The sequence below is a fragment of the Schistocerca gregaria genome, unplaced genomic scaffold (genome assembly GCF_023897955.1).
Source record: "Schistocerca gregaria isolate iqSchGreg1 unplaced genomic scaffold, iqSchGreg1.2 ptg000240l, whole genome shotgun sequence".
NCBI classification, from domain to species: Eukaryota; Metazoa; Arthropoda; class Insecta; order Orthoptera; family Acrididae; genus Schistocerca; species Schistocerca gregaria.
Genome location: NW_026061752.1, coordinates 3817636 through 3828025, shown reverse-complemented (window position 1 = coordinate 3828025; position 10390 = coordinate 3817636). Strand labels below are relative to the sequence as shown.

The 10390-nt window shown below is 46.5% G+C and overlaps 1 non-coding gene across 1 annotated transcript; it reads right to left on the bottom strand.

Moving 5' to 3' along the window:
• Nucleotides 1-9076: 9076 nt before the first annotated feature.
• Trnai-aau (transfer RNA isoleucine (anticodon AAU)) lies at nucleotides 9077-9148 on the bottom strand. Its single transcript has one exon. It is a non-coding gene; the product is annotated as a tRNA-Ile (tRNA).
• Between the last annotated feature and the right edge of the window lie 1242 nt (nucleotides 9149-10390).

The window sequence follows — 10390 nt, the reverse complement described above, 5'->3', positions numbered from 1 at the left end:
TCTTGGGTACTTCGTCCTTACGGTCGTCTGCATCATCAGACTTTAGCTGACAACACTTCATATTATCGGCTAATATTTGCAGCTATGGCGACAAATTACTGCTTGGCTACACATCTGACACGTAACCGATGTGCTCTCCAAACCACAACACTTGCATTTCAGAACATGTCTTTCACACATGTCTACAAAATCACCTTCACCTTCAAATACAGTTTCCTTGCGACTGACAGAGACGTAGGCAAAGTTTAAAGTTGCTATTTCCATTAAATCTCGTTAATCAGAAAAACAGTAATTTACACCTGCAGCGGAACAAAATTCCGTTTCGCCCAGCGTCTGGCTCGAACCCACAACCCTGAGATTAAGTGTCTGACGCTCTACCGACTGAGATAGCCGTCTACCTCGGTGAATACTTGCCGGGTAGCACGTCACACAGTACTCGTTTGGGTTGGGTGGTCCCATACAGCATCTCTCCATGCTGCCTAATGTTTTCCTAACGTCACACTCGTCACGTACTTCACTTTTATGTCATAATCATTTCTGAGAGGCAAAGAAATTGCATGACAACAAGCAGAGCTAGTGGCGTCAAAATTAACACACATACTTTATGTGACTCAAAAGCCGAACGAGTTACTTTCCGACGTTGTTTTAGATGTGCAAGTGCCAGTCAAAACTCGCGGTGTCGGCACTCTGCCGACCATTTCGCTAGTTAACACCGGTCTTGCTGTGTGTGTTTCAAGCTCAAGAGCATCTCCAAGCAAAAAATAGTCAACAGCAACATTCAGACGGTTTCGTACTGCTCAATTGCTACATTAAAACGGTATGTTTCTTTTTCAGAACTGGAAAAACACAAGCGTGACAGCATTCGAACCTGTAATCTTCAGAGCCGAAGTCCGACGCCTTATCCATTAGGCCACACGGTCACTGACGACCAACATTTACATGTATACGACTCATCTCGAAACGCTCACACCCCTGAGGATTTGTGTTTCCGTTCTACACAGCCGCTGCCCCTTGCTCTTTCCCACCCATTCGTTACATTCAACCTCTGACGTGACCGACCAAATATAGACTGAGAAACAAGACCACACACTTTGTGCATTCGGAATCGAAGGCAGGGCGTCCCTCGCCGCATTTGCTACGATTGCCATTTGCTACTTCTGCAGAAGCGGCGGCGGCGACGACGACGACGACGACGACGAATATCGCGAGAGGCTCTGAGATATGTGAGAAATACATCTATAAAATGTAATTCAGACTGCCTCGTCCCACCTGATGCTGTACCGCTTTGGCAAATGCTTTATCTGCGCCATTCGCCTTAATCACATCTGAGAGTAATTCTTAAAAAAACGCCTGTCGCTAATTGTTCGTCATCACAGGTACTGTTTGCTATACGGCCACGACGCGCAACTGATTTCCAAAATTCATCTTTCTCCTGTGAGGATGGAACTTACGACCCCTGGTTTATTAGACCAGTACTTTACCACTGAGCTAAAGAGGCGCGACCTAGCGGTACTCTTGGGTACTTCGTCCTTACGGTCGTCTGCATCATCAGACTTTAGCTGACAACACTTCATATTACCGGCTAATATTTGCAGCTATGGCGACAAATTACTGCTTGGCTACACATCTGACACGTAACCGATGTGCTCTCCAAACAACAACACTTGCATTTCAGAACATGTCTTTCACACATGTCTACAAAATCACCTTCTCCTTCAAATACAGTTTCCTTGCGACTGACAGAGACGTAGGCAAAGTTTAAAGTTGCTATTTCCATTAAATCTCGTTAATCAGAAAAACGGTAATTTACACCTGCAGCGGAACAAAATTCCGTTCCGCCCAGCGTCTGGCTCGAACCCACGACCCTGGGATTAAGAGTCTGACGCTCTACCGACTGAGCTAGCCGGCTACCTCGGTGAATACCTGCCGGGTAGCAGGTCACACAGTACTCGTTTGGGTTGGGTGGTCCCATACAGAATCTCTCCATGCTGCCTAATGTTTTCCTAACGTCACACTCGTCACGTACTTCACTTTTATGTCATAATCATTTCTGAGAGGCAAAGAAATTGCATGACAACAAGCAGAGCTAGTGGCGTCAAAATTAACACACATACTTTATGTGACTCAAAAGCCGAACGAGTTACTTTCCGACGTTGTTTTAGATGTGCAAGTGCCAGTCAAAACTCGCGGTGTCGGCACTCTGCCGACCATTTCGCTAGTTAACACCGGGCTTGCTGTGTGTGTTTCAAGCTCAAAAGCATCTCCAAGCAAAAAATAGTCAACAGCAACATTCAGACGGTTTCGTACTGCTCAATTGCTACATTAAAACGGTATGTTTCTTTTTCAGAACTGGAAAAACACAAGCGTGACAGCATTCGAACCTGTAATCTTCAGATACGAAGTCCGACGCCTTATCCATTAGGCCACACGGTCACTGACGACCAACATTTACATGTATACGACTCATCTCGAGACGCTCACACCCCTGAGGATTTGTGTTTCCGTTCCACACAGCCGCTGCCCCTTGCTCTTTCCCACCCATTCGTTACATTCAACCTCTGACGTGACCGACCAAATATAGACTGAGAAACAAGACCACACACTTTGTGCATTCGGAATCGAAGGCAGGGCGTCCCTCGCCGCATTTGCTACGATTGCCATTTGCTACTTCTGCAGAAGCGGCGGCGGCGACGACGACGACGACGACGACGACGACGACGACGACGACGACGACGACGACGAATATCGCGAGAGGCTCTGAGATATGTGAGAAATACATCTATAAAATGTAATTCAGACTGCCTCGTCCCACCTGATGCTGTACCGCTTTGGCAAATGCTTTATCTGCGCCATTCGCCTTAATCACATCTGAGAGTAATTCTTAAAAAAACGCCTGTCGCTAATTGTTCGTCATCACAGGTACTGTTTGCTATACGGCCACGACGCGCAACTGATTTCCAAAATTCATCTTTCTCCTGTGAGGATGGAACTTACGACCCCTGGTTTATTAGACCAGTACTTTACCACTGAGCTAAAGAGGCGCGACCTAGCGGTACTCTTGGGTACTTCGTCCTTACGGTCGTCTGCATCATCAGACTTTAGCTGACAACACTTCATATTATCGGCTAATATTTGCAGCTATGGCGACAAATTACTGCTTGGCTACACATCTGACACGTAACCGATGTGCTCTCCAAACCACAACACTTGCATTTCAGAACATGTCTTTCACACATGTCTACAAAATCACCTTCACCTTCAAATACAGTTTCCTTGCGACTGACAGAGACGTAGGCAAAGTTTAAAGTTGCTATTTCCATTAAATCTCGTTAATCAGAAAAACAGTAATTTACACCTGCAGCGGAACAAAATTCCGTTTCGCCCAGCGTCTGGCTCGAACCCACAACCCTGAGATTAAGTGTCTGACGCTCTACCGACTGAGATAGCCGTCTACCTCGGTGAATACTTGCCGGGTAGCACGTCACACAGTACTCGTTTGGGTTGGGTGGTCCCATACAGCATCTCTCCATGCTGCCTAATGTTTTCCTAACGTCACACTCGTCACGTACTTCACTTTTATGTCATAATCATTTCTGAGAGGCAAAGAAATTGCATGACAACAAGCAGAGCTAGTGGCGTCAAAATTAACACACATACTTTATGTGACTCAAAAGCCGAACGAGTTACTTTCCGACGTTGTTTTAGATGTGCAAGTGCCAGTCAAAACTCGCGGTGTCGGCACTCTGCCGACCATTTCGCTAGTTAACACCGGTCTTGCTGTGTGTGTTTCAAGCTCAAGAGCATCTCCAAGCAAAAAATAGTCAACAGCAACATTCAGACGGTTTCGTACTGCTCAATTGCTACATTAAAACGGTATGTTTCTTTTTCAGAACTGGAAAAACACAAGCGTGACAGCATTCGAACCTGTAATCTTCAGAGCCGAAGTCCGACGCCTTATCCATTAGGCCACACGGTCACTGACGACCAACATTTACATGTATACGACTCATCTCGAAACGCTCACACCCCTGAGGATTTGTGTTTCCGTTCTACACAGCCGCTGCCCCTTGCTCTTTCCCACCCATTCGTTACATTCAACCTCTGACGTGACCGACCAAATATAGACTGAGAAACAAGACCACACACTTTGTGCATTCGGAATCGAAGGCAGGGCGTCCCTCGCCGCATTTGCTACGATTGCCATTTGCTACTTCTGCAGAAGCGGCGGCGGCGACGACGACGACGACGACGACGACGAATATCGCGAGAGGCTCTGAGATATGTGAGAAATACATCTATAAAATGTAATTCAGACTGCCTCGTCCCACCTGATGCTGTACCGCTTTGGCAAATGCTTTATCTGCGCCATTCGCCTTAATCACATCTGAGAGTAATTCTTAAAAAAACGCCTGTCGCTAATTGTTCGTCATCACAGGTACTGTTTGCTATACGGCCACGACGCGCAACTGATTTCCAAAATTCATCTTTCTCCTGTGAGGATGGAACTTACGACCCCTGGTTTATTAGACCAGTACTTTACCACTGAGCTAAAGAGGCGCGACCTAGCGGTACTCTTGGGTACTTCGTCCTTACGGTCGTCTGCATCATCAGACTTTAGCTGACAACACTTCATATTACCGGCTAATATTTGCAGCTATGGCGACAAATTACTGCTTGGCTACACATCTGACACGTAACCGATGTGCTCTCCAAACAACAACACTTGCATTTCAGAACATGTCTTTCACACATGTCTACAAAATCACCTTCTCCTTCAAATACAGTTTCCTTGCGACTGACAGAGACGTAGGCAAAGTTTAAAGTTGCTATTTCCATTAAATCTCGTTAATCAGAAAAACGGTAATTTACACCTGCAGCGGAACAAAATTCCGTTCCGCCCAGCGTCTGGCTCGAACCCACGACCCTGGGATTAAGAGTCTGACGCTCTACCGACTGAGCTAGCCGGCTACCTCGGTGAATACCTGCCGGGTAGCAGGTCACACAGTACTCGTTTGGGTTGGGTGGTCCCATACAGAATCTCTCCATGCTGCCTAATGTTTTCCTAACGTCACACTCGTCACGTACTTCACTTTTATGTCATAATCATTTCTGAGAGGCAAAGAAATTGCATGACAACAAGCAGAGCTAGTGGCGTCAAAATTAACACACATACTTTATGTGACTCAAAAGCCGAACGAGTTACTTTCCGACGTTGTTTTAGATGTGCAAGTGCCAGTCAAAACTCGCGGTGTCGGCACTCTGCCGACCATTTCGCTAGTTAACACCGGGCTTGGTGTGTGTTTTTCAAGCTCAAAAGCATCTCCAAGCAAAAAATAGTCAACAGCAACATTCAGACGGTTTCGTACTGCTCAATTGCTACATTAAAACGGTATGTTTCTTTTTCAGAACTGGAAAAACACAAGCGTGACAGCATTCGAACCTGTAATCTTCAGATACGAAGTCCGACGCCTTATCCATTAGGCCACACGGTCACTGACGACCAACATTTACATGTATACGACTCATCTCGAAACGCTCACACCCCTGAGGATTTGTGTTTCCGTTCCACACAGCCGCTGCCCCTTGCTCTTTCCCACCCATTCGTTACATTCAACCTCTGACGTGACCGACCAAATATAGACTGAGAAACAAGACCACACACTTTGTGCATTCGGAATCGAAGGCAGGGCGTCCCTCGCCGCATTTGCTACGATTGCCATTTGCTACTTCTGCAGAAGCGGCGGCGGCGACGACGACGACGACGACGACGACGACGACGACGACGACGACGACGACGAATATCGCGAGAGGCTCTGAGATATGTGAGAAATACATCTATAAAATGTAATTCAGACTGCCTCGTCCCACCTGATGCTGTACCGCTTTGGCAAATGCTTTATCTGCGCCATTCGCCTTAATCACATCTGAGAGTAATTCTTAAAAAAACGCCTGTCGCTAATTGTTCGTCATCACAGGTACTGTTTGCTATACGGCCACGACGCGCAACTGATTTCCAAAATTCATCTTTCTCCTGTGAGGATGGAACTTACGACCCCTGGTTTATTAGACCAGTACTTTACCACTGAGCTAAAGAGGCGCGACCTAGCGGTACTCTTGGGTACTTCGTCCTTACGGTCGTCTGCATCATCAGACTTTAGCTGACAACACTTCATATTATCGGCTAATATTTGCAGCTATGGCGACAAATTACTGCTTGGCTACACATCTGACACGTAACCGATGTGCTCTCCAAACCACAACACTTGCATTTCAGAACATGTCTTTCACACATGTCTACAAAATCACCTTCACCTTCAAATACAGTTTCCTTGCGACTGACAGAGACGTAGGCAAAGTTTAAAGTTGCTATTTCCATTAAATCTCGTTAATCAGAAAAACAGTAATTTACACCTGCAGCGGAACAAAATTCCGTTTCGCCCAGCGTCTGGCTCGAACCCACAACCCTGAGATTAAGTGTCTGACGCTCTACCGACTGTGATAGCCGTCTACCTCGGTGAATACTTGCCGGGTAGCACGTCACACAGTACTCGTTTGGGTTGGGTGGTCCCATACAGCATCTCTCCATGCTGCCTAATGTTTTCCTAACGTCACACTCGTCACGTACTTCACTTTTATGTCATAATCATTTCTGAGAGGCAAAGAAATTGCATGACAACAAGCAGAGCTAGTGGCGTCAAAATTAACACACATACTTTATGTGACTCAAAAGCCGAACGAGTTACTTTCCGACGTTGTTTTAGATGTGCAAGTGCCAGTCAAAACTCGCGGTGTCGGCACTCTGCCGACCATTTCGCTAGTTAACACCGGTCTTGCTGTGTGTGTTTCAAGCTCAAGAGCATCTCCAAGCAAAAAATAGTCAACAGCAACATTCAGACGGTTTCGTACTGCTCAATTGCTACATTAAAACGGTATGTTTCTTTTTCAGAACTGGAAAAACACAAGCGTGACAGCATTCGAACCTGTAATCTTCAGAGCCGAAGTCCGACGCCTTATCCATTAGGCCACACGGTCACTGACGACCAACATTTACATGTATACGACTCATCTCGAAACGCTCACACCCCTGAGGATTTGTGTTTCCGTTCTACACAGCCGCTGCCCCTTGCTCTTTCCCACCCATTCGTTACATTCAACCTCTGACGTGACCGACCAAATATAGACTGAGAAACAAGACCACACACTTTGTGCATTCGGAATCGAAGGCAGGGCGTCCCTCGCCGCATTTGCTACGATTGCCATTTGCTACTTCTGCAGAAGCGGCGGCGGCGACGACGACGACGACGACGACGACGACGACGACGACGACGAATATCGCGAGAGGCTCTGAGATATGTGAGAAATACATCTATAAAATGTAATTCAGACTGCCTCGTCCCACCTGATGCTGTACCGCTTTGGCAAATGCTTTATCTGCGCCATTCGCCTTAATCACATCTGAGAGTAATTCTTAAAAAAACGCCTGTCGCTAATTGTTCGTCATCACAGGTACTGTTTGCATTATGGCCACGACGCGCAACTGATTTCCAAAATTCATCTTTCTCCTGTGAGGATGGAACTTACGACCCCTGGTTTATTAGACCAGTACTTTACCACTGAGCTAAAGAGGCGCGACCTAGCGGTACTCTTGGGTACTTCGTCCTTACGGTCGTCTGCATCATCAGACTTTAGCTGACAACACTTCATATTACCGGCTAATATTTGCAGCTATGGCGACAAATTACTGCTTGGCTACACATCTGACACGTAACCGATGTGCTCTCCAAACAACAACACTTGCATTTCAGAACATGTCTTTCACACATGTCTACAAAATCACCTTCACCTTCAAATACAGTTTCCTTGCGACTGACAGAGACGTAGGCAAAGTTTAAAGTTGCTATTTCCATTAAATCTCGTTAATCAGAAAAACGGTAATTTACACCTGCAGCGGAACAAAATTCCGTTCCGCCCAGCGTCTGGCTCGAACCCACGACCCTGGGATTAAGAGTCTGACGCTCTACCGACTGAGCTAGCCGGCTACCTCGGTGAATACCTGCCGGGTAGCAGGTCACACAGTACTCGTTTGGGTTGGGTGGTCCCATACAGAATCTCTCCATGCTGCCTAATGTTTTCCTAACGTCACACTCGTCACGTACTTCACTTTTATGTCATAATCATTTCTGAGAGGCAAAGAAATTGCATGACAACAAGCAGAGCTAGTGGCGTCAAAATTAACACATACTTTATGTGACTCAAAAGCCGAACGAGTTACTTTCCGACGTTGTTTTAGATGTGCAAGTGCCAGTCAAAACTCGCGGTGTCGGCACTCTGCCGACCATTTCGCTAGTTAACACCGGGCTTGCTGTGTGTGTTTCAAGCTCAAGAGCATCTCCAAGCAAAAAATAGTCAACAGCAACATTCAGACGGTTTCGTACTGCTCAATTGCTACATTAAAACGGTATGTTTCTTTTTCAGAACTGGAAAAACACAAGCGTGACAGCATTCGAACCTGTAATCTTCAGATACGAAGTCCGACGCCTTATCCATTAGGCCACACGGTCACTGACGACCAACATTTACATGTATACGACTCATCTCGAAACGCTCACACCCCTGAGGATTTGTGTTTTCGTTCTACACAGCCGCTGCCCCTTGCTCTTTCCCACCCATTCGTTGCATTCAACCTCTGACGTGACCGACCAAATATAGACTGAGAAACAAGACCACACACTTTGTGCATTCGGAATCGAAGGCAGGGCGTCCCTCGCCGCATTTGCTACGATTGCCATTTGCTACTTCTGCAGAAGCGGCGGCGACGACGACGACGACGACGACGACGACGACGACGAATATCGTGAGAGGATCTGAGATATGTGACAAATACATCTATAAAATGTAATTCAGACTGCCTCGTCTCACCTGATGCTGTACCGCTTTGGCAAATGCTTTATCTGCGCCATTCGCCTTAATCACATCTGAGAGTAATTCTTAAAAAAACGCCTGTCGCTAATTGTTCGTCATCACAGGTACTGTTTGCTATACGGCCACGACGCGCAACTGATTTCCAAAATTCATCTTTCTCCTGTGAGGATGGAACTTACGACCCCTGGTTTATTAGACCAGTGCTCTACCACTGAGCTAAAGAGACGCGGCCTAGCGGTACTCTTGGGTACTTCGTCCTTACGGTCGTCTGCATCATCAGACTTTAGCTGACAACAATTCATATTATCGGCTAATATTTGCAGCTATGGCGACAAATTACTGCTTGGCTACACATCTGACACGTAACCGATGTGCTCTCCAAACCACAACACTTGCATTTCAGAACATGTCTTTCACACATGTCTACAAAATCACCTTCACCTTCAAATACAGTTTCCTTGCGACTGACAGAGACGTAGGCAAAGTTTAAAGTTGCTATTTCCATTAAATCTCGTTAATCAGAAAAACAGTAATTTACACCTGCAGCGGAACAAAATTCCGTTTCGCCCAGCGTCTGGCTCGAACCCACAACCCTGAGATTAAGTGTCTGACGCTCTACCGACTGAGATAGCCGTCTACCTCGGTGAATACTTGCCGGGTAGCACGTCACACAGTACTCGTTTGGGTTGGGTGGTCCCATACAGCATCTCTCCATGCTGCCTAATGTTTTCCTAACGTCACACTCGTCACGTACTTCACTTTTATGTCATAATCATTTCTGAGAGGCAAAGAAATTGCATGACAACAAGCAGAGCTAGTGGCGTCAAAATTAACACACATACTTTATGTGACTCAAAAGCCGAACGAGTTACTTTCCGACGTTGTTTTAGATGTGCAAGTGCCAGTCAAAACTCGCGGTGTCGGCACTCTGCCGACCATTTCGCTAGTTAACACCGGGCTTGCTGTGTGTGTTTCAAGCTCAAGAGCATCTCCAAGCAAAAAATAGTCAACAGCAACATTCAGACGGTTTCGTACTGCTCAATTGCTACATTAAAACGGTATGTTTCTTTTTCAGAACTGGAAAAACACAAGCGTGACAGCATTCGAACCTGTAATCTTCAGAGCCGAAGTCCGACGCCTTATCCATTAGGCCACACGGTCACTGACGACCAACATTTACATGTATACGACTCATCTCGAAACGCTCACACCCCTGAGGATTTGTGTTTCCGTTCTACACAGCCGCTGCCCCTTGCTCTTTCCCACCCATTCGTTACATTCAACCTCTGACGTGACCGACCAAATATAGACTGAGAAACAAGACCACACACTTTGTGCATTCGGAATCGAAGGCAGGGCGTCCCTCGCCGCATTCGCTACGATTGCCATTTGCTACTTCTGCAGAAGCGGCGGCGGCGGCGACGACGACGACGAATATCGCGAGAGGCTCTGAGATATGTGAGAAATA